At 38.8% G+C, this 25383-nt stretch overlaps 1 protein-coding gene across 1 annotated transcript in view; it reads right to left on the bottom strand.

Annotated features, from left to right (window-relative positions):
* Window positions 1-23303, bottom strand: part of sertad2b (SERTA domain containing 2b) — a 51365-nt gene extending 28062 nt beyond the window's left edge. Inside the window, exon 1 of the mRNA XM_038299488.1 lies at window positions 23135-23303. The gene's annotated coding sequence lies outside the window, so the exon portion shown is untranslated. The remainder of the gene's footprint in view (window positions 1-23134) is intronic.
* Between the last annotated feature and the right edge of the window lie 2080 nt (window positions 23304-25383).

Genomic DNA, 25383 nt, shown 5'->3' with positions numbered 1-25383 from the left:
AATGGCTCAGTGAGCAGGGAGGGCAGGGCCATAGCAACACCAACTGGAGAGCAGCGCTGACAGATTCCCTCCCTCCTTCTAGCCCTCTCTCTCTGCCTCTGTCTATCTTATTTATTCCTTGCTCTTCTTTTAGTTCCTGCTCAGAGCAGCAGCCACATTTTACCACACATTCTTTCTCGTTTCTCCAAAGATGTTGGAAATACTGCCACCGTTTTGGTTTGTCCTAATCTTCTTTCTCCTTAGCATAAAACTATGAGTGTGAACCTGACTCACGGTGAGGCAACCACTCTCACTCATCGTTCAGAGCATGAAGCTACATGCTGCTTTCCACCATCACTATGTTGCACCTTTTGGTGGTAATGTGCTGGACTGTAGTAGATCCGAATTAGATCATCCACCATTCTGGTTCCATTTATATTCACAGTGGCAACAAGTTGGTCCTTTTTTCTTTTTTTAGATAATCAAGATCTATTAATGCATGCGGACAGACAATTCCCACCGAATACAGTTCATTCCTGATAAGGTTTCTGAATTTGTCTTACTAGTCTTACAAATCTGTGTGAGCGATGGTCTGATTTGGACGGCATCTGCAGATCATCGATGGGTGTATAAATGGAAGTGATGATTAGACAGATTTGCTTCAAATTAAAATGCACAAACTGAGAAGATGCAAGCTTTTAAAAATAAAGTTTGCCTCACAGAACCAAAGAAGTTCAGCAGTTACACTCCACGACAGGATCCATGCGTAGCGCTGCTTTAATTGTATCATTTAAGAATGCATTTAAACTCGAATTAGTGTATACATAATAATTTTACTGACCATATTTGCCTTTTTCTTAAGATAACATCTGAACAACATAAGAATTATAACTGTCTTTTTGTTTAAATGGGTGCAAAAGTACTCCTATGCAGAAGATCCTGAGGCTGAAGTCAGTTACTCCTTTTTTATTATTTCCAGTAGAAAGTACAACCCTGCCTCAAAGCTTTCGTGTGTTTTTTATGTTACTCCATCCCATCTTCTTAACTTCTGGTTGGTTGATCAAACAGGAAGAAGCTAAGGTTTCTGCCTGTTCAAACAGCGCTATTCCACTCCATTGTTACCTTGTGCTTGTAGAGGGTGACATAAAACTTTTTTTAGTGATTGGCATAGAATTAAACTGAGAATCCATATTTTCTGTTTATATGACAACATAGAAAGGGAGGTTTTCAAACCATTACATTAGAATCCCTTCTCCAATTGCGCCATTGTGAGAGAAAACATGTGCCACTGTCTGAAGAAACGCAACAAAACTTTTTTGACTTAAAATGTTGTGTAAACAGGGCCTGAACTAAACTGGATGTATATTGATCTGATTCAGAAGATATGACTGGATTTTACAAAATGAAAATTGGACAAATATGAAATGAGTCTGAAAGGAACTGCATTCTACTTAATTAGAAAATAATTCAACCTGTTTTTTTTTGGTAAACTATGAAAGTTAAAACAGAGAGACATCCACATGTGTGTGATGGGAATATTAACACGTTTGGACTAGGGCGTGGCACACAGGGCCAACATGGAGAGGAAGAGGAGGGGTATGGGGCCAGAGAGCAGAGGCAGGGAGGGGAAAGGCTCCAGCCAAAAACACCCAGCTGCTTTCTTTCCCATTCTCTCTCTGTCTCCCTTTGTCCCTACCTCCTCCTATTCTCTCCCTTTGTCTCTCTACAAGTCTGTTTATTGGTGTCCATCTTTTTGCCGTCTGTCCCATGTGCAGCTGTTGCCTCAGTCACATGGTAGAAAAATAACCAATTAACTGCTCTTTGCTTCCAATAACATCAAATATTTCTGATAGAAATATGCACAAAGGAAAAAACAAAGAAATTCAGAGAATGTTGGTGTCTGCTCCAAATATTTACTCCTAAACAAACATAGCCTACATGCACCATCTTTCTTTCAATATAATGTAAAAACAGGAAATATTGTGCACATCAAAAGTTCGCCTAGTATTTCTATTCAGCTACTCTTGAGTCAATATTTTGTAGAGCTATCTTTTGCTTAAGTTAGACCTGCAAGCATCTGAAGACTGAAAGTTTTTACTATTCATAAGTTGGACTATGAGCCATTTCAACACATGAATTGAATTTGATCTAAATGATTCAATTGTAGCCCTAGGTAAATGGTTGTTACTCCTATCTTTTTCTGTGGAAATAGTGAGTCTCACAGTAATCGCTGAGGGGTCAACAAAAAAATATCACTGACAGACCAGGAAAAAGTGAGAGGTTGGAAAAACTTAAGAATAAAGATGAAAGTGTCTGAAACTGACAGAGTTGTAACAGGCAATGCAACACTCATGCCACACCAATGGGTGGCGCAATAGCTCTTCAACAATCTAAAATAGGATAGAAAAAGGAAAGAAGAAGTAGGCTGCATACATCGAGGCTGAATACAAAATCACTCCCTAAGCACTAACCCTTAACTAATAAGTGCAACTCCCTCGAAGCTGTGGAAGGTGATTGAAGGTGGAGGGGGGTATAAACGAGAATGGGACGGCTTCTTCCATCCAATGGAAAAAGAAAGCAGTCGTTACTATGGCAACGCAGTGACGCCCCATATGCGAGGCTGTACATAAAATTAAACATTTGCCCCCTTCTTATAACAAATGTATACGTTCAGATAAAACTATTTCAAAGAGGACCTTCCATTTTGGAATTAATTCCGTTTTTTTTCATATAGTAACTTGTGATTTTCTCTCAGTGTGACGAAGATGCAGCAAACCAGCTGAATTTACATTTGGCAGAACGTGTTTCCTACGCCACCAGGTCACTGTACACCTGCTGCCGAATTCCAGACAGCCTACAACTGATGCAGAATCTCTATGTAAGGGCTGAACTCTCCACTCGCCCTACCCACTATGTGGTTTGGGACAGCACTGAGGCCCCGTCCACACGAAGCCAAACCCTGGCCTAAACGCACAAATTTTTCACCAAACCAGCCTCTCATCCATACGAAGCCGGCGTTTCGGGGGTCTGTAAACTATCTTTTTTTTATTCAGCCTTCAGAGGTCGAAGATTTTGAAATGCCGTTTTCGCGTTTCCATCTTTAAGCTCTAACCGCATTTTTTTTCTTACACGCATGAGTCATAGCATCGCCTCTAAACACGCATAAGCGACACAGTACCACAACAACAATGGCGCCGTACTGTGTTGAATGGTTGCTGCTCATGCTACTCACCCTGCTGTCGGGCTTACAACAGAATCTTCTTCTTCTGGAATATCTCCAGGAAGAACAGAGCAATATCGATGACATAGTTCATCACCTCAATTTGACTGAACCACGAAAATGGACCCGCAGGGCAACCATGTATATATATTAGTGCACATGCCCAACATTTCGTCGCCTACTTTTGCTTTGGCACCACAGCGCCACTTACAGGCCTGGCATACATTTTGCAGGGTTTTCATGCATTCGTGTGGACGATTACATTTATTTTACGTCTCCGTCTTTACGACAAACGTTCTGGAAAATATTAGCGTTTCGTGTTTGTTTTGACTTCGTGTGGACGGGGCCTTAATGTGGCGGATCCTCTGCGTCAACGAGCAAATGGAGGGTTAGTGTTTAGGGTTAGTGTTTAGGGGTCGGTTTGGGATTGGGCCTGAATGCAGAGGAGAGAAAAAGGTCTAACCATTGCTGATTATGAAGGAGCAACAAGTAGTAACTGTGTAGTCTGTTTTAGGGCCACCTCTTTGTAATGGGAGAAGATTGCCATATACACTCAAACCGGATGGGGCCTTAATCCTCTGGACCAGGACTAAAAGTTGTCCTGTTGACTGATTCTAAGGTCTTAGCACCGGATCTCCCCAGCTTCTCCAGCATTACCACAAGCCTTCTGGCTGCTTCTCTGATTATTGCTTTTATTGCTTAACCTGTCAGCTTAGATGGAGTGTAACTTATTAGTGATGGATTAAACAAAGCTCTTTGAGATGTTTATATCATGAAACCTAACCTCACCATGATATAAAGTTCTCTACAACTTACCAACAGAATGATCTGTTGTTTTACAATGTTGTCATTCTACTTTTCATTCACTACAACAAACAAACCTGTAAAACCTTCAAAGTAGAGATGGAGTTCTGCAGGACTGAACTATAGAAAGGTTAATTAATATGGACTATGATGAGAAAAATTACAGAAAATAAAAGGTCCATATTTTACATTTGAACATAGGTGTAGGCTGTGTTCTAATATAATTCTTTTTTATAATTTGTCAAAATAAAGATTCGAAATGAACACTGCATTTAAGTGGATATCAGTGTAAATAGTGCCTTTAGTGATCCATCCCTACAGGTTTGTTATCTAAAAACATACTGAAGATTAAATTTTAATCCTAAAAGGCAGCATGACCTAATGTCACAATATATCTCTCTCAGTTGAGATAACCGGCACCAGAGGGTTGCTTCAGGCTCCGTTACAACCTTGATAGACTGTTATCGAAACAATGCCATGGAACCAACTACTCACAATTATCTGCTCAAATGGACCAGTGTGAGATCAGAAATGTTCAAGTTCTAGACAGTGAAGCGGGGCAACACGTTGCTGTGGGTTAAATTCTTTAATTTGTTGCAGAGGGAAGTCTTCTGAACATTTTTTCAGTTACTATAGATGAATGGGCATTGTCTTATCTCAGGAGATGGAAGACAGGACACCATGCTATAGTGCAAAGATAATCCCGATGTAGCAAGAACCAGTTTTAGCCTTGACAGCAGGGAAATAAAATCATGTTGCCATTAAACCAAGATAATTCATGAGGTCCTTGTCCTCTAAGCATCCTTTAGATCCTCCTCAGCAAAATAGGCCATAGAAAAGAACCTAGCCAAACCTGGTCATACTATTAAGTATGGTTCTGCAGATATTTCTACACAAATGCTGAACAAGTCAGTTTGATTATCTTTTTGAGGCTTTACCAGTTTTGTAGCCCATCCCGCTATCCCTGATCTAAGGATCTCACACATTATTATAAAAACGTCCGAAAGACTGAAGTACCCTACAGAAACCCAGAAAGCCCTTGTTTCCTATGTCATTATATGGCATGACATGCTTGATTCTATTTAGGGATTGGGTCAGTTATCAGTGAACAAGAGGCAGGGCATACTGCCTTTACAGGACAGAACACAAGGCCATTACAAGGCGATCAAATGCAAGAAATGAGACAAGCAACCATCATGTGAAAACAACACTGTCTAAGCAGCGTACCTGGAGAGAACCCAAGCATGAATCAGGATATTATGCAAACTAAGTGGGAACTTTTTGAACATTGCTTCCTGCAGTATGACATCTGTTCTAAAAACCACCCCACGGCCCAGCACTTACACAACTAAATATTGCAAAGCAGGAGGTAATTTTGGGCAAGGAAGAGGCAGGGTTCATCTCCAATGGGTAATCAGTCCATCAGAGAGCTTACATGTACTATTTAGGACACTAACTCTAACTCTTCCTTAGAGCAAGTTGGAACTTTGATGTATGGACTCAAGGGAAAAAAACCTGCATTACCATGCAAATCATACACACATGCGCAACAAATTCTGCAACACGATGCTCAGAACTGTACCATTGTGAAGCCCTAACACAACTACATAAGGAAAAGTTGGGGATTATAATCCTGGTTGAGTGGTTACTGTGCAAGAGGCAAGATATATCTTCAACTGGTCACCAAATCATCAAATAGCCAAGCCAATACATCAAAAAAACAACTATTAATACATAGAATTTGGGAGGAAACCTCACACCTCCAGATACAGCAAAGATGGAGGTTGTTTTCAATGAACAGGATATACCTTTCTGGTCATCAATGGATTGTTGTCTAGCAGTGCCTACAATACATTTAAGACAATCCAGACTGTTTTCATGGGTTGTTCCAAGATGGTGGAATGACCTACCAAGCACTACAAGAACAGCAGCATCCCTTTCCACCTTTAGGAAACTCTTAAAGACCAACCTCTTCGAAGAGCATCTCTTATTCTAACTCAGATTTAGACTTAGACTCAACTTTATTTATCCCTTGGGATTATTCCTTTTGGGAAATTCTGGTTCCAGTAGCTTATACACTTGTACAAAGAGTTAAAGCAAGATGCCGTTAAAGATAAAAAAAAATACAACAGACAATATAAAAAGAGTCTCTCTTACCCATAACACTACCCCTCTACTACTCTTTCTGCCCTTCCCTCTCTTTCTTTGCTGTCCCCACTGATTCTGATTAGGGATTTCCCTCTAGAGATCTTATATTGAGAGATCATATTGATGATGACTGTAAAATTGTGTCTACTTTATAAGTCTCTTTGGATAAACGCATCTGCTAAATGCATAAACATACCTTGGACATGTCAACAGTCCATCACAGGACTAACACATAGCGTACAACAAACAAGCTTTTACTTAAACACTTGTCAGTTCCAACTCCACCCCAACATAAACAAATAGAAATTTGTGATGCACTGACTGTAGGATTAAACTGGAGTAAACCAATGCATGCATGGGATAACAGCCAAACTCTACACAATAGGATTTCAGCCAGGAATGGCTTTAGAAACCTGAAGGCTTTTATTACTGTGAGAATAACTTGGCTTGCATGTAAGCCTCTGACAACTGCATTGAGTAAAGTTTTATATACAATGCTGTATCTGATTTCACGCCATAATCCCCAATTAATGGCATTCTTCTTCCTAATAGTAAAGAAGTCTGTCATGGGAGTGGAATCTGCCATTATAAAACTTCTGAAATGATACATCTAAAATATTTTGTAAGTGTTGAGAAAATAAAGTCTAGTTTAATAATGTATATGCTTTCTGACTTGTCTTCTGCGCCTCTGTATACATAACACTTGTATAATTATTGTGTCTTCTGTGCAAATAAATTTAAGGATACAAGAAAACCCCAAACATAAATGAGAAAGGGTGCTCCATGCAAACTTTTTAACCTTTGAAGATTATGACCTAAGTCTTGCCTAAGAAAATGAGAGCAAAAGCCAAACAGAGAGACACAGAAAGGGAGGGAGATGTGTTTATTCATGACGGGTAAGACGCCTACTGGGTCAGGTGACTTACAGGAAAGAAGTTGTTGTTTTCTTTCTCTTTCTCTCCATTGCTCAGTTTCTGTCCTCTTTACCTCCTTTATTGTTTCATAAAAGTAAACCTCCCAGACGAATTGCTAAACCGATTAATCAATGGGCAAATCTAAAATCAAGCTAGAGCTTATGTAAAAAAAAATGCTAGATCATGAATTATTTTGTTTGAAAAAAGAAAATGTTTTCTATGAAGTGGTAACCTTCAGTGCATGCATTATAATAACAATGTTAGGGACAGAATTTTGTGTTCTGCTTTGCGGTTTTTAGGCATAAAAGATTTACAGCATACATAGTGTATGTGTGCAGACATTAGAAAAACTGGTTGATGAGACACATTCCAGTCCAACCAGTCACCATAAGCTATGCTGCACATAAAAAATAGATCGCTTTGTGCCCTGCAGAAAGAGAAAAACTCAACATAAATGTTTAGCTCTGCCTTGAATGGTGGCGGCACAGTTGTAAAGAAAATACTAGTAACAAAAGTAATACTAGCAGCAAACATTAAGAGCAGTAGTAATAGTAAATGTGTTAAGTTATCCCCTGTTACAGACTCTCACCCACACATACTTTTGATGTCTTGCCTTCAGCCATAAATCCTGCAGTTTTAGGGTGATTTCTTTTTCTACTGCATAAGTCAGGCCAAGGTGCACAGCATACTGCAGAGAGACACTGTAGGCCAAAACAGGAAGGTCATTAATCTTCAACAGAAAGCGAGCCAACTCAAAAGTCATGGAGCACAAGGAAGCGGGGGCCGCGATTCAACTCTAGAGATTAACTGCTTATTTGCCCCTCTTTTCTGAAGTTTTTCAAAATTCAAGGAAACTCTTTCCAAGCCTACTGCTGATGTGAGTCACAAGACCACTAGTTTGTACTTTTTCAATGCATAGTGCATTACAAATGCTAAATAAAAGACAAGCCAGAAAACAGAAAAAAAAAATCAACAGGTTAGTAGTAAGTCAGTAGTAGTTTAGGCCTAATTTAAAATCCTTTTTGGAGCTTTCTTTTTCACAATACATCTATCTTTTCAATTAGCAGATTACCGCAACTGAGTCATTACGCCGATGTTTCCTGTGCTATAAGTAACTTCTAAAATCACTATTTCAATCTAAAAGTAGTGGGGACACCTGCACTATGTAGAGTCATATAGAAACAGAGAAAAATAATAGACACATTTCAGAAAAAGCAGCTATAACCGATAACAAGCACTAAACTCCTTCAACTTCTGCTAACAAATATATGGAGCTAATTTAATTACTGGTTGCTATGGTGATTCCCTCCTTTTCTGTAAGAGGATAAAGGAGCAGCCTACAGAACCTAACCTTGTCATGCTTTTTTAACGCTTTATATATGCAAGGCTAAAGGGACTCCAAAATGAAAAACTGCACAAAAAACCTGATCTGAAATAAAATGATCAGTGTTGGGACAGAAGAACTTTGGAGTCTGGTGTGACTGAACAAAAAAAAAAAAAAAACACAAATCCTGCAGCTGTTAGGAACTCACTGTGTGAAAGTAGTAAAATCCAAATGCATCGATTTATCATTTATACATGTGCTGGAGAAGCTGTGGGCATGGAAGTAGTTCAGATCAAAAAGGTTTCTTAGTCATAGTTTAACCCATACTTATAAAATTGTTGACATCATCAGATGCTAAGCGAAATGTTTTGTGATGAAATTTGACATAAAACCATAAAGCTAGAAGGATTGTCTGAAACCCAATAACATTGCAGTAGTGCAAAAAGCAACAAAGTGGACAAAAATGCAAACATTTTATGTATAAATTGAATATGTAAATAACATGTAATTCATTTGACCTACTTGGGCTATTTCTTTTAAAATATCAATGACAGTTTTAGTTACATTTTTCTTTTCCTGGGGCCAAACATTTGTTCCAAATCCTGTTTCCCCTCATTTGTCTCTTTGCTTTCAGTGGGAGATTCTGAAGAAAAGTTGGTAGTTTAACATCCTGAAACCTTATATAGTATCTTCTTTGGTCAATCTGAATGTTTGTCTTTAACTACTTTTTGTTTGTAACATTACCTTCAGACCTGGCTGGCTTGGAATCACCAATATACCTTTACCCCACACATGAAATTATTTTAGATTTTATACGCTGTCTATTGATTTAACTGACTGTTCTCCTGAATAGACCGTTTTTCTGCAAATTAGCCAGCTGCTGGCTGAAAGCACCATCTTTTAATTCTAATTATGAAGTATTTGTTTAAGGAAAATAAACTATTGAAAGTTCTAATTAATTTTTTTAAGTAACAAATTTATGCCATTTTTTTATCAGCCATAATATCATTTAACTATGAGCTTTTATTATGATATATGATGGTTTTCTGCCTGTATTTACCTTGAAGAGTCTTATCTTGCAGTGGTAAATTAAGTTGATCATGAGTTGTTTTTAGGTTGCATGACTAATAAAGAGTTAATAATATTATCAAGAACCATTAAAAAAATGCGGCAGTATTTTTGGTACCCAATTAGAAAATAAGTATACCTCTGAAAGTGTCTGGCTAACCCTTAGCTGAGCTCCATATCTGCCACAATGAGGAGCTATTTTAATTTTAAGGAGTGTTTACGGCATTCTAGTACAAAATCTTAAATAATTTGATTAATACTCCTATCCTAAAGCTCTTTTTCTTATGTTGGCCGAAAATAAAAACAAACATAGCAAATGTTAATAAAATGTTAGACAGGAATAAAACTGTAACACATGGACTAGTAAATTTTGAGCTATTTTTTCTAAACTTCTTACAGATTGTTTGATTCTTTGATCTGTGAGACATTTTCTTGACCATAAAAACTGATACTAAGACTGGTTTGGTTCCTATGAGCTGGATGGATCTGAATCCAGATTTATTTCTTCAACATTAAGATATTCCATTTTCGCATTCATGCCATTCATTCCAATAATATCCTTTTTTTTAAGCATACCACTTTAAATGTTTACAAGGATTAGAGTAATTTCATTTCTGACACAATTAAATCATCATTACACTATATTTTTACGCTTTTCTTTAAAAAACTGGTATGTTTTACTTCAGGTAAGCACATAGCCATAATCTCTAACAAGTCTTTGCCTACTCCATAGAAAGTACTGAGCTACTTCCTCTCTTGCTGCTGCCCTCCTACACCAGGCCAGACTGGCTGAGTCAGCTCCGCTGCTCTATCACGATTCAGTCTGACACACTTTCCCTCCCCCTGCCTTCCCTCATGAATCTCTTCATTCACTCCTAGCTGTGGTCAAAACTCCTCTGTTTTCTCTGACTGCACTCTGCTGCTTTTATATGTCTCATTTGGACGATGCATAAACATCCCCCAAAAGATACTTTGTGTCATTTTCCTCTGGTTGAATCCCTCGACCCCCTCTGTCCTGCCTCCCCCCCTTCACTCCCTCCCACCCTGCTGGCTGTCTTCAGGGCAGCAGAAGGGAAGTGAATGGCTTCAGCCCTCCCAGCTGGTCCCATCACCCAGCAACTCACAACAAAACAAAAGAGCACACACACACACACATAGAAGGCTACCGGTAGTTAAACTGCACACACACACACATAGACGGGTTGACAAGCAGATGAGTTTCTGCATGCTCTCAGTCATTCGTAGACAGATATGCAGATGCATACACACACTCACAGATGTACATACCCGTACCCCCACCTTTGCCCTTCGAAATTTACATCAGTCCCCCATCCCATCATTCACCCCTCCCAGCACCTTTTCCAGACACCCGGCCCTTTGTCCGCACTTCTCTCCCTGCGTACAATAAAGACATATGAACATGTGTTGGTCTGTGAAGAGAAAAAAAAAAAAGGAGCCAGAGCACAAAGCCTGCAGAAAATGCACAATTTGTATTAGTGGTTCACGGATGTTCACGTGTCCAGGAAAGTGCGACCATGCAGCAAAACAAAGCTTGTTTTTGAATCTGTAAAGCTGCACTTGCAGAAACATGGATGAATATGCTCTTTATTTAGCTCATGATGTTCTCGCTCCTATCCTCAGTTGGGAACAGATCATTCCCTTATAAAATGAGACCTCTGCTCATTTCTAAGGTGTGTTATATAAAAAAAAAATGATTCATTGCCATCATTGTCATGTGGACTAATTGCATAGTCTTTGCTGAAGTATTCACACTCCTTGATTCTTGTGACTATCTTTAATCTTACAGAAACACTTTGTAAAATATTTTTAGCCGCTTCTGATTTTGACAGCTGAAGAGGCATTTCCTTTTTGACCAATGCAGATCTAAAATATTTAGTGCACTTTTGGATCCACAGTTTGCATACTCTTTAGACATACGTTTAACTTCGAGTCTGCTTGCACATCTGGAGATTGGAGAATGTTTACCCAATGTTTTTTCTTTCTTTTTAAAGCTTGAGTCATATTAGAATGAGAGGATCTATGAACACATATTATAGCTATAGCAAAGGTTTTGTTTTTTTCTGACTGCACCTTTAGGTTCACAGTCCTGCAGGAAATTGTGTTTTTATGATTTCTATCCAGAATTGCCCTGTTCATAGATCTAGCAACGTACCTGCTAATAAATAGCATGGTGCCACCACCGTGTTTAATCATTGACATGCTGCAACAGCGTAATGTTAAGGCATAGTTTTATGCCACACAGCAGTTTGCATATAGGTCAAGTTTTGATTCTATTTGATTAGAAAACCTTCTTCCTCACGGTTGTCCCATAGTGTGTTTGCTGAAAACTCAAAACAGGACCTCTTGAGGTTTTTTCCAGATTCAATAAGCTGCATTTATGGTTACTGTTCTTGTTCCTGTTTGTCACTCTAGTAGAGCGGTCATGATTTTTCCTCCCTTATGTTTGCTAAAAACCCTTTGCAGAAAATCTGCTTTTATACTGAGGTTGAATTGCAGATATTGGGACTTTTGCAAATGACGTCAATTAGAGCAACCAGGGCCTGAATACAAACACACAGCACACCTGCTTTTGACAATTATTCATTCTTTTGCTCTCTTTTGCATATTGCTATTATCTCTTTATTTAAGATCTGTAAATATATATAAATACATATATAGAATAGAGAGTTACATATGTATATATTAATATTTTTAGTGGGGATCGTTGTATACATATAAATATGTTGTTTGTATCCCTGGAGCATGTAACAATGAAAATTTCCCCCTTGGATCACTAAAGTATTTCTGATTCTGATTCCGATTTCTGTTTCCCAAGAGCAAGATGATGTATTGTTTTTATAATTTGATGATTAAGATAGATTGACTACTTTATGTTTTTCAAGTCCCAATAAAATACACTAAGTATGAAACTGTGCAGGATACAATCTAAATCAAGAGTATGAATACTTTTTCCAGACTCTGTAAATTGAATCAAGCTAATTCTAAACTCAGTTCCATCAATCAAAGCTTTAACTATTTTGACAGATAATCATCTTTATTAAATCCCCACAAAAAAAGTGGAGGTGTATTCATGAACTAATGAAGCCCCTGTAACTTTGCTACCGTAGCTCCGGGCTCAGGGTATGATGCTCTGTTACCAGAAACAGCCTCAATCATTATGCTGCACACATCATCATTCAGTTGAAGAACCCAAACAATAATCTCACCACTGACACAGATATCAGCATTTTGAATGGCCGCCAAACTGACACAGCAGTGTATAACAAAATATATAATCATTAGGTCCTAATGTTAGCTCTCTCACTCTTTTAACAATTATGTTTGGCTGAGGTTTTGTTTTAATGTGAGAAACATACGGCTGCCAAAGCAATAGTTACTGCTAAGAAAGTTCCACTCCTCTAAGAGGAACAGAAAGTGAGAGTACTCTCTCATAAACATGGACTTTGAACACACTTTTATTAATTATCATACTTTCAGTTTTAGAACCTAAACATTTTAGGTCATATACCTTTGACATGTGGTAAAATGTGTTCCTTGTAATTATTTGTATAGAAATACCAGCACATTTTATCAAGGCTGATATTTGCAGCTGTCCACATAGATCAATCAAAGGTCTTTTAGGGAGATATGACAGCATTATGGTGCAGAGGTGTTTCACTACTAGCAGTACTGGCTATTGCATCTAAATGAGATCAAATGCTAGATAGCTCAAACTTGGACACAATCAGGTCTTTAAACAGGACAATTATCCTAAACATATATCACAGCTGGCTTTATGTTACAATAAAACAGGGATGTACAGTTTTACTCACATCGTCGCCTAAAAATTTATTCGAGTAAGAAAAAAAGATATGGGCACAAGTATGAGTAAAGATTTCACCCCTTTTATTCACATTTTACTCCTGAAATAAGTCATGCTTGATTTAAATGAGATATTCATATTTTAAGAAAGGGAAGACATTTCTAAAAAAGTCAAACGGTAAAATTTGTGTGGGGAAATTAGTCAGGGAACCGGTTACGAGATGTCACTGTTGCCTTACAGTGTGACCCATCATATATTGTGACCCAAGGGGGCACTTACACTCAATCTATCTTAGTCTATCTCAATAGACTTCTTTAGGCATGAATTCTGTGAAGTTATTAGATAGCAAACTTGTGAGGAGAATCCGTCACAGCGGGAGCTTGAGTGACAATATATGGCGGGTTGGAGACTTTGGTGACAACAAATGCACCTATAGCTCTGAGTTTAGTGTCTTCAGCCAGCAGTGAGTGAGCGAGCCCCTCCCTCCTCCAAAACACTGCAGCTGCAGCTGCAGCCCGTTTCTGCAGCGAGAGGGAGAAAAGCAACTCTAGTGTTTCCCCATTGAACATGAGCCACATGTACAAAGCTAGATTGATGCTCCCCTGAATTAAAAAGTGGGATGTAAAAATAATATTTTTCGTGATTTTTTTTTTCTTTGAACCCGTCCCACTAAAATAGATCCTCCCTGCTAGGGATGCACGATATTGGGATTTTGGCCGATATCCGATATGCCGATATTTTAAAACTCATGTAGCCGATAACCGATATCGATACCGATGTTAAAGCTGGACAAAAATAAGTAGTCATTGAAAATAGCAGTTTTGTTATCCATTTCTGACACTTTGAAAAATAATATACTCAAATATATTTTCATATGCTGATATCAAATTGATTTTTAAAAACGCGGTATCGATCTATTTTACTTTCAGAATCTCGTGAAATTTCATCGTTCTGTTACAAACTCTTGTGATATTTTGCAAATTCTTGTGAGATTTTGTTAGTAAAATAGATCGATACCGCGTCAATATATCAACAATTAAAAATATGGCAAAATGTCGTGAATTTTCAGGGGATTTTGTAGCATAACGATGACATATAGCAGTAAATAAAATATCAGCATATGAAGATATTGTGATATTTTAATGTATCAATATTTTTTCCCTCGTCTTTAGAAGTTTTTAAGTCTGTAAAAAATAAGTTTTTGAGGAAGAAGAAGAAGTAGTATTTTTTTTAGACTTTAGAAACTCAGAAGCTGATCAAATATCGGGTTAAATATCGGTGGGGTGGCCGATGTCCAATATTCAGTTTTAAGGCCGATACAGGCCGATACCGATAGGGGGCCGATTATATCGTGTATCCCTACTCCCTGCATTTAATTCATACACAACTTCTTCCACTGTGTGCCTTACCCTACTGTACTTAACTGCCTTTAAGTTGATTTTGATAAGATAAAATTGATTTGAGTTGCAGTTCAGGTAAAAATAACCTTCTGGAACACAAGAAATGTTTTTTATGTTGAGTTTTAAATGTATTTGGACTATTTTCAACCTCTTTCTCTCTTGCTAATGTTTATGTAGCTATAATATTCAAATTATGTCATTGCATCATTACCCCTTGCTGTGCTCATAACAAATACTGGTGAGAAGCCTGCCATGTAGGCCGGGTCCTTTGAAGACCTCAAAAACAATTAAGTCTTGAAGTGATCAGCTGTGAAATGAGTCTTCTGCAGCAGTCCTGCGCTCTCACCTCGATGTGACTGAGGTGTAACCCTGTGGGTTATAGCAGCATAACCCACAAGGCACAGACCTATGAAGTCTAAACACCATCTCTGTTAACATCATTTAGTCCGATATGCAAGTTATTTATCAGAGGAAAATACAAATCTTAGAAAATACTAATTGATATGGCATCATTGTTACTGGTCTTACAGGAAAATAAGTGTAATTGCCTTATTACCAAGGTTAAGGTAAACCCTGATAGATTATTATTTAGATGAAGATATGCAGTCTTTATTTAAATTTTTAATGGGAGATGTTGACAAACATAACATGCCTCCAGCATTTAGTGCTCTGATGAGTTTTAATGACACTGCTAAAAGGGTTAATAGTTCAAATCAGATTGGTTCCAACTGTTCCTTGCCTTGATTTTGAGAAATAACTTATATTGCAAAGGGCAGAACCAGATGGTCAATTCTGAATTTGGGACTGGAAATCCCCATTTGAATAAACACAGCCTCACGAAACATAAATTATACAGGTTAATTTTATTTATTTTTTTAAAAGGGATCTTATTTAAGAAACCTAAGAGCGCATCTAATTTTTCTTAAGCACTCCTAATTTTTTTCATTTGGGAATACTAGTGCTCCTGATAAAAAGCTAAGCGTACAGCCCCACATTAACAGCCTGACATGACATTCCTGGAGTGGCTTTTCCAAGGTTTCCGGTGTGGATTCAAACTTTTGCATGTATTTAAATAAACATGCATACAATACAGAGAAACATACTGCCAAGGGAAGTTCCTCTTAAAACCTCCTACTAACATGCATCATTTTTCGCTGTTTGTTAGACTCACCAGTTCCTCATCACCAGAAACTGATAGTGATAACATGAGTGGAGGTGCACCGTTATGGAAGGAACTGCAGAGCACATGCTCAGTGTCTGCTAGGAGAAGTGTGTGGGAGGGGGTATTCCAACAGAGTACATGATGTAACAGAGTACTACACAGGTAGCGCAGCACTGAGTCACTGCAGAGTGGGAGCTAACATGATAGCCTCTCAAAGATTCCTCATGACTTAATGTGTGAATGACTTAATGTACATCCATCTATGCATCATCCATTATTAATGCTGCAGGTTTTCCTTTGGCTTCTCTATCATCTATGAACGCTGCTTTAATCGACATCTGATCCCACGACTCCATAGTTGTTTCTGCACACGAGCATGTTTGTAAACTCAGTTAATGGGCCTTAGTTCCAAACTTGTTATGTCTTGTCTAGACAGGATCTCTAACGCAGAACAATATTTCCCTTAACACTGGACACTTAGTGTGCTTTAACCACATGTGGATAAAATACTACAGAGAGCAAAGGATGAGCGATTTCTCATTAACTTCTAAACAAATATTGAAACCAGTTTTCATGCCTGAGAGGTTTTTTCTGCATAATATGACGTAATTCTACAGACTGACGATCTAACAAAATGGAATATAAATTATTGGTCATAAATTATGCAAAATTCATGTCTCAGATCGATGAACTGCATACCAATCCTTTGACTAACAGCTTACTTAGCGCACTCTTTCCAAAAACTATGAAAGTATGCATTTTTAGAGCATATACTAAACCACTTATGTTTCTATAATACAGGTATCTGTCTGTTACCCTGTGGGGTTCCTCAAGGTTCTATTGTAGGTTTCTTATAGTTCTCTTTTTACATCCTTCAATGAGTTTGTTTCATTCAATCTTTTCTGAAATCTATCAAATCTATATGGAAATTCAGATGTATGTCTCTTAAATCCCATCAATAAGTGACAAAGTCTAACTTTGATCAGTCACTGACTCAACTTCTTTCAACAAATGTCACCAAGATAGAGACTGACCGGTGCGCTAAATACAAAAAAAATAGTCTAAGGGAAATATTTGATTCCATTTAAGGCTTAACTTTGTGTTTCTCTTTTAAAGAAACATGTCCGGGTAATGATAGGTGGTTTCCCTTACAGATCTATAGAAAAATATTTACAAATTTGTGTCATTTGAGTCAGACTACTGCAATGCATCATCTGTTTTATCTGATCTATGCCGTTCACAACAAAAAATACCTTTACATATTTTACAATGCCTTCTAAAAACTCATTTTCCCTGAATTACATGCTGATTTATCTGTAAATAAAATAATACCCAATGATTCTTTCATGGCATCTATTTAATATCTTACATAGAGACTCAAAAGACTGGTTGGAAAGGTGTAAATTAAAAATTGGCAATGGATTTCTCTTTGATAAAGGGTTTATCTAAACATCATGAGGGTAAAGGAGAAAGTCAGGAGTTAAACCTTTCCTGCTGGGCCCCCTCGCCCCCTCCCCCAGACCAATGTTGGATAAAAAAACAACTCATTATTTTAAGAAAGAATAAACAACCATCCTGCAGATTCCCATATTGAAATACAAATCTATGAGTGGTGGTGTTATGAATTCAAACAGGGAGGCCCACAGCACCACTGTTTTGTTGTTTTTATTTCAAATCAAACAACAAACTAAAAGTGTTCAAGCCCTGACGAAGCTGTTGCAGTTTTAAAAACAGTAATAAATTAGGCTATATTTGATAGAAGCTTATGTACATCACAACTGAAATGGTATAGAGTGTATCTTTTTTTACATTAAGTTTAGTTCATTTAGAAAATGAAAATCAACACATGAAATCTAATGGAAGTGAAGCTAAGTTTGAGCGTTGGCCTCCAGCGTCCCATGGTGATGATTTGACTAAAAACATGATTTCCTTTAGATGTCCTGGGCAATAGAAGAAATAACTCTGATTGGATGCATACATTGTGCATGCTTGGAGAAACTGGGCTCAAATCAGCTGATTTCAATACCTTTCTGAATATCTTATTCCGTCTTGACCCTTTCATATCTGGCATAATCACAATTTAAACTGAAGATCCAATGGTAAATCTTAGAAACAAAATTTAGAAATACTGAATTTCATTTGTTTATAAAAAAAAAAAAAGGATCAAAATACCAATTTAGTCCTTCATGATAAAACCTATGTACTATTAAATCATGGCAGACCCACAAAACCCCAAAAACAGTAAACATGTGGCCGCGTGCCTTTGCAGAAAATAATGATCAAGTTTCTCCTTCTGTTTTTTATTGCATTAGAAGATTAATCAGAAAAGGTGTTAAATATCTTTTTTTAAGTCTTTAAATCACTTTGTAAACCTGCTACCAATGCAGTTCTCATGTATATAGACCAAACATTTGACAGCAGCCATACAAGCTACACAGAACCAAGGAAGTGGTTCCGCTTTAAACCACGAAACAGGAAAAAACTAATCAAATCTAAATGAAATACAACTGTATTTAAGGAGAACTGGGTGTTGTACAGCAAATTCTAGCTATAATTAAATCGATTGTGGAAAGTAATGACAATATTTTGTTGTTGCTGATAGGATTAAAAGTGAAAACAGTGTGATATTTGATCCTCCAGCCCCTTTCACACTACAGTTTTAAAGAGATTAACCCAAACACTCTTTGGACCAGAAAAGACCGGCTCCCCTGACCCGTAGGTCCGTGTTAATGAGCTTCCGCATGTTGAGAGACTGAGCAGAAGGTCAGGAGCTCAGGTCCAGCAGGTAACAATGCTTACTGTGCAGGAGAAGCTGAAGGAATAACTGCCTGCTGGCAGAAAACGGTGAAATAACAGCGGCTTCATACGGAGGGATTACTGTGTTCCGATACTATCATCACAACCACTCTCCCAATGTCTATTTATAGTTCAACTGTCTCCCTCTCGTTCTTGGTCTAATTCTCCACATTGAAAGCCAAGTGCATTAAAATAGGAAGGACCATAACAGACAGAGAGTCGAGAAGAAATACAGGAACTGTCTTATGAAAAGAGCTCCAAAAAAACAGAAATTTCCCCCTGTTGCATTCAAGGACTTACTAAACCCTCCCTACATATCAGCACCCGTCATAAAAGTTGGCAGAAAGCTTTAAGAGAAAGTCGACTCATACATCAATTGCAAATCCCTGAGAAGTGGATAACAGTCTGAATAAATCTGGGTGAATTTATTCAGAGGAGAAACTTCTTGTTAAGAGTTTCCATCCACTTATCTGATTGTGGGGGTAATCTTAGCAGGGAAACCCAGAATCCCTTCGTATGGTGACATCCTTAAGTATATCATCCTGCCTGCAAGTTCTGGGTCTAGTCCAGGTTCTTCTGATTGGTGCAGGGCCCAGAAAGCCTCAAAAGTGAAGCTCTTATGAGGAATCGTGATTAGATACCAAAATCATCTTTCTGACCCTTTTCAACACTTAGAAGCACCAAGTTTACTTCAAGCTACCCTGTTCATGGAGCTCCTCACCCCTTAGAATAAGTCAAATCATTCTCATCTCTGCCACCTGAACGCAGGATCGTGTTCTTTTGATCATGACCCATCTCGCTTAAATTTAATATTTTCTTTTTCATCTAAACGCTCGATAAGAATGTGCTCATTTATTTACTACCAAATCCTCGCATTTCATGTTGTAGAACCTTTTGTAAAATAGTAAACTTCAACATTGCCCTTTTAAGGACTTTGAGAGAATATTTTCTCTATACCCAACACATCAGAACCCAGGATCACATCTGGGGGGTTTACACTTCAGCCAAATTCCAGATGTCTTTGATTTAATGCTGTAGCAGCCATGACAAAGATGACCAAGAATCTTCACAGGTATGTTTCTTATGGATAGCTCGCCAACCATCTTTTTGTCCTTCAATGGGATTGAGATCTGGGGACTGAGATGGCCATGGGAGATGTCTAGAACTGTCTGGGTAACCATTTTTTCTTGAAAGCAACCAGACCCACAGCATCATAAAATCCGCTTTTGTTGCACAGTAGACCTCACTGAATTATTTGTTACAAAAAACACAAAAGGCTCAGTATCTGACTTAACCTACAGATTCTCACCTTTGCTATGGTAGGACAGAAGGGTGTCTTTTAATGTCTGGCATGTAGATAATATCTAAGGGTATCCTGGAGACCCCAGGAACACAAAATGTATGCTGTAGTCCTCCAGCAGCGATCTTTGGAGATTCATTTTACCTCCCTTCTCCTTCGTCTCATACGTTTTACTTTAGGTTTTTCTTCAGCCTTGTCAGATTTCCAGATGTTTTGAAAGTGGTAACTGGTGGTCTAATCATAGATAAAAGCTAGTTTGGTGAATGGGATTTTTCTTGCACAGTTTCGTAACATACGATGATCAACATGGATCTGTCTTACTTTAATTATTACCTCTTTTTGTTGTGATTCTCTCTCTTTATGACTATTTTTTCTGCAACCTTCTCTTTTTTTACGTTGATTTCATGGCTCTGGATCCTTGCTTTTCAGCCTGTTTGTTGTATCCCTTTGGGGAACTGACTTGAAGGTATTACTTATAATACTATACAGTAAATGTGGCAATCCGCACCACACATGCTTCAATATTGCAAGCTTAACTTTAAAGACGCAAAGCTGGGAAGACAGAATTGACATAAAGCAAGGGGCTAAGAGGATTGCTCGTATTTTATAGCCAACTATCTGTCTAACACGGGGCATACACTTTACGATTTTTTTCCCCTTTTCGAGGGCTGATTCTCTGGTCTTGCGAGAATTTTTCGATTGGACCGAGTTTCAGCTTCATTGTGCGTTGTAAAGTAAACAGGCGGTAACGAGGGGTGATCAGCCTCTCAAAAATGTTTTAAATTCAGTCGGCCATCGTAAGGGGTTCGTGGGTAAATCCTGCTGTTGAAGCAGAGCTACGAGCGTCTATGAGCCGATCTACCAGAACCTCAAGCACTGCGCATGTGCAAACAAGAGAGTTCTTCTTCTTCTCCCAGATTGATGAGGGATCTCTCAGTGCTCAGTCTGATGTGTGATTTTTGGACGTGCAGTGTGAGCAAGTAGATTGAATTACAGTGTCGGACCACACACTGTGAGAACATGTATCGTGAGCTGCGAACTTTTGAACCCTGCGGTTTCTTCGCACAGTTTGAGCTGTAGCTGTGTGCAACGATTAAAAATATCGCACAGTGTATGCCGGGCTTAAAGGGTGTAAAAAGAATGGCGCTCAAGTTTGTGGAATAAAATTGCAAGTCTCTGCAAATTTAGCAAAGAGTGACTGAATTTTTATTTAAAGTTTGTTGTGAAATCACCAGAAAGGGTCTGTTAAATGGTATGGTCTATTGTCTATCCTACTTTGAAGGCAAACAGGCCTATATCTATAGACGGGGCTGGATTTTACAGCTGCTTTTTGTATCTCTGCTTCTGTCTCCTTGAACCCCAGTCAGCCTCAGCAGATGGCCGCTCACCCTGCGCCTGGTTCTGCTGGAGGTTTCTTCCTGTTAAAAGGGAGTTTTTCCTCTCCACTGTCGCTACCAGCATGCGTAGTGTGAGGGATTGCATTGGAGTCAATGAGTTGATGCCATCAACTGATTTTCCTTAGATAGAAAACTTTAAATCAATTTGACCGGATGATCTGGTGAACTAGAAAGTGCCTTGAGAGGACATGTGTTGTGAATTGGCGCTATATAAATAAACTGAATTGAATTATTTGTCACGTCGTTTATAACTCAGATGAGGTCACAGGAGGTCATGAAAATACCTAACTCTAATCAATTTAAAGAAATAACAAAATCACTACAAGATACAGTAAGTGTTGTATAGTTGATATTCTCACAAAACATGTTTTGCCTCTGTATAAAAATTATGGATGGGTTGTTTTTAAATAGGCGACAGTGATATAGCTGTTGTCATGGAATGAAGACAGTAATGTACAGGGCTGCTGTTTCCATCTACCAGAGCTGTGAGCAGGAGGTAGGCAAGACCTGCGACACCTTAATCTGGATTATCGGCAAAATTAGAAGCAAGGGTGCTCCTGTAATCCCACTGACAAAGGTTCATTTGTGTCCGTCTGTATCCCCGGCAGTCAACAGGCCTACCTAATGGGTCTGCAGTCCATCATAGGGCCAACACGGAGATGTATGACACAAATAATAGTTCAATCACTATAAAAACAGCTCCATATATTCAAACACAGATATCAGACAGCTGTGATCCCCACAGTTGATGTTCCCTCCTGAAAATGGACAGGGCTTCTGGCATGATTATGGGAAAGTTAGAGCAGAAACGACTCTGATGTGCTGTTTACAAAAACACCACACACAAATATGTTCATCTGAGGCAAAAAGTCAGGAAGAGCATTTAGCATCAGGAGACAGTCTGAGCTTTAGGATGAATCCCTTACATAATACAGGCGGCTGCAGCAGCACTGTGTCAGTAATCCTCTGCTCTTCTCCTCAGCTTCAAAGCACAGCAGACAGTTTTCTTTTTCAGGTCCGAAATGGATGGATGGATGGATGGATGGATGGATGGATGGATGGATGGATGGATGGATGGATGGATGGGTGGGTGGGTGGGTGGATGGATGGATGGATGCTCCATATATAGTTTAAATTTCAATAAAATTTTAATTCAGTTTATTTCTATAGGGCCAATTCACAACACGGCATCTTAAGGCACTTTAAAGTTCACCAGATCATACAGTTTAAATTATTGTTTTTTTCTTTTAAATTCCAGGATTTTTCCACTTTTCCGTTTTGTTTGTTTCTGTTATTTTCAAACAGGGTCTGATTTAATCAATATTTATTACTAAAGAAACATTATAGTAACATTTTTACATCTTTTTTTCTGAGAAAGGCACCGAGGTGCGACCTTTAAGTAGAATTTAGGTTTTCTATCTAAAGCAAATAAAAAAAATCTATCAATTCATTTGGAAACTATCTGTTCACTCTACTAGTAATGCTGCGGCTCTTAATGGTGAATAATTTCCGATTAATTCTGATTTATTTTTATTTTTCCAGCGCCAGATTTGGCGCCACGCTGGTTTAGACGCGTGACAACATCTCGGCTACGTAACGGGAATTCCACGCAGCGCTTTTCCACCCGAGAGATGGAGACAGTTATACAGTCAGTGAACGCGTCTCCATAGTTTAAGAACACCAAACAAATACTTTATCTGAGAGAAAAAAGACTGTTTAGACACAGAGGGTGGCAGAGAGACACATTAACTGACAGTGAAAAGATCCCTGAAGAAAGAAGAGTTCCAGCAAACACTCACCCTCCGTGGGAGACACGTCCAGCACGGTGACCAAGAAGGAGGTTAAACACGGGAATCAGTAGAGGGAGAAGGTTCAGTCTGTGCAGCGCAGAGGAACCAGAGCCCGGAGCGGACAGCCTCAGCAGCAGTCAGTCAGCCAGCCAGCCCAGGCCAAGTCCTGGAAGATCAGCCAGTCTGGTGCTGCGTTCACGGACACATAAACAGGCAGGAAATAGTGGAACAACTATATCAGGTCTCTGAAAGCTCCTTTGAGATTATTTGGCACAAATGGGGATGGGGGGGGCTTTTAAATATTGCAGCTGTCTGACGTACATTGTAGGAAAACCTATGAGGACTGTTGCACAGAGACGTAGCCAGATTTTTTTTTATAAGGGTTTTTATTTATTTTTATTGAGGGGGGGGGGGGGGGGGGGGGGGGGGGGCAGAAAGTGGATCGGCACCAGAACCTCACGGTCAATCTATACTGTTACAACAGGAAAATTAACCAGCATCCATCCATTTTCTTACACGCTTAATACTAAGTCCGGTTTAGAGGTGTGCTGGTGCCTATCTCCAGCTGTCTACGGGCGAGAGGCGGGGTACACCCTGGACAGGTCGCCAGTCCATCGCTGGGCAACACAGAGACAAACAGGACAAACAACCATTCACACACACATTCACACCTAAGGAGAATTTAGATAAGCCAATTAACATAACAGGACTGTGGGAGGAAGCCGGAGTACCCGGAGAGAACCCACACATGCTCAGAGAGAACATGCAAACTCCATGCAGAAAGACCCTGGGCCGGGAATCGAACCTGCAACCTTCTTGCTGTAAGGCAGTAGTGCTACTTACGTGCAAAGCATCCATATTTTCTACATTAAGACTAATTATACTTTCCTATAGCCTTTGCAAACAAATAGACACATATATAAACATCTGTAATTTCTAGATAAAAGGTATAGTGGATAAAACTCAGTTTTAAGTTCTGGGGCGTAAATCAATCATCATTGTCATTACTCACCTACTTGTATTAATAAACATTCTGCATAAAATCGTTAGTAACAAGCACTAATATCTACATAAATTGATTGTTATTTATTTTTCATTTCACTGAAGACTCCTAGATGATTTGCAGAGACACGTATTTTTCTCTTTACCCCATAAAACACAAAATCTAGCTCTGAAAAGAGCATTAATTCTGTTAAGTACAGAAAATGTTTTGAATATTCCTCTTGAGAGTATTACTGCTGCCACCATCTGAATTAGAGGCAACCAAATGGTAGTGGTGGCCAATGATTAGCTGAGGGTGCCCATGGCCACCCCTGGCCCCCCAACTAGCTCCACCTCTGCTGTTGCAATAATCGATTCTACTAAAGATACATTTATGAGCAATATCTTTCAATGACGGTTGGTTTGCAAGTTATATTAAATATGATGTCTGTATGTAAATCAGAACACACATGCATATAAATATGCACCAAACCATGCGTTGTTGCCTTTTTGCTTGTTTTTTTCTCTAAAACTGATTTTGGTTTTACAAATGCAGTAACCTCGAAACATCTTAAGGCATGCTTTAATGCATGCTTTATTTCAGAAACTTTTTTTTTTATGCTAGTATGAAAGGTGGAAGTTAGTGGCTCTCTTTTTAATTATCTAAAAGTAAGAATGCAAAAAAAAAAAAACGACTTTTTTACACATTTATGCGAGATTTGTTAAAAATTCTATTGGGAAGACTCCACCGGCATCGTGCAGTTCTTATGATCGAATTATTCCCACTTTACCTGAACTCATCACATGGTGACAGACGTGTCGTGCGGTGAGTCACAGCTGACTCAGACTTTCGTGTCCCGCCTACACAGGACGGGGGCAGCCAATAGAGGCTGTGCAGGAAGCATGCAGCGGTGAGCTGTCACGCAGCCCTCCGCACGGTCCCTGTGTGTTCAGGGATGCCAAAAGTCATGCCTGTAAGAGAAAATTAGTAGCTTAGTAGATAGAGCTATTCATTTTACACAATCACACAAAACACCACTGGAGTTCTTCTCCGCCTTTGATGAACCAAAGGGGGAGCAGGGGGGGCTTAGTATTGATTATTATTCCTAAAAGAATCAAACATCTCACAGTTTAAAAACTATCATGCATGGTGGTGGCAGCATAATGCCGTGGAGCTTAGAATTGATACAAAAGACTAGCCAAGGACCATCAAATGAGCAGCTGACCTGGAAACATCCTCATAGCCCCAATGTCACTATAGGGCAAATATATGATGA

This window comes from Cyprinodon tularosa, unplaced genomic scaffold (genome assembly GCF_016077235.1).
Source record: "Cyprinodon tularosa strain WSP-4 unplaced genomic scaffold, ASM1607723v1 ctg43, whole genome shotgun sequence".
Classification (NCBI taxonomy): domain Eukaryota; kingdom Metazoa; phylum Chordata; class Actinopteri; order Cyprinodontiformes; family Cyprinodontidae; genus Cyprinodon; species Cyprinodon tularosa.
This window is presented reverse-complemented; position numbering and strand designations above follow the sequence as displayed.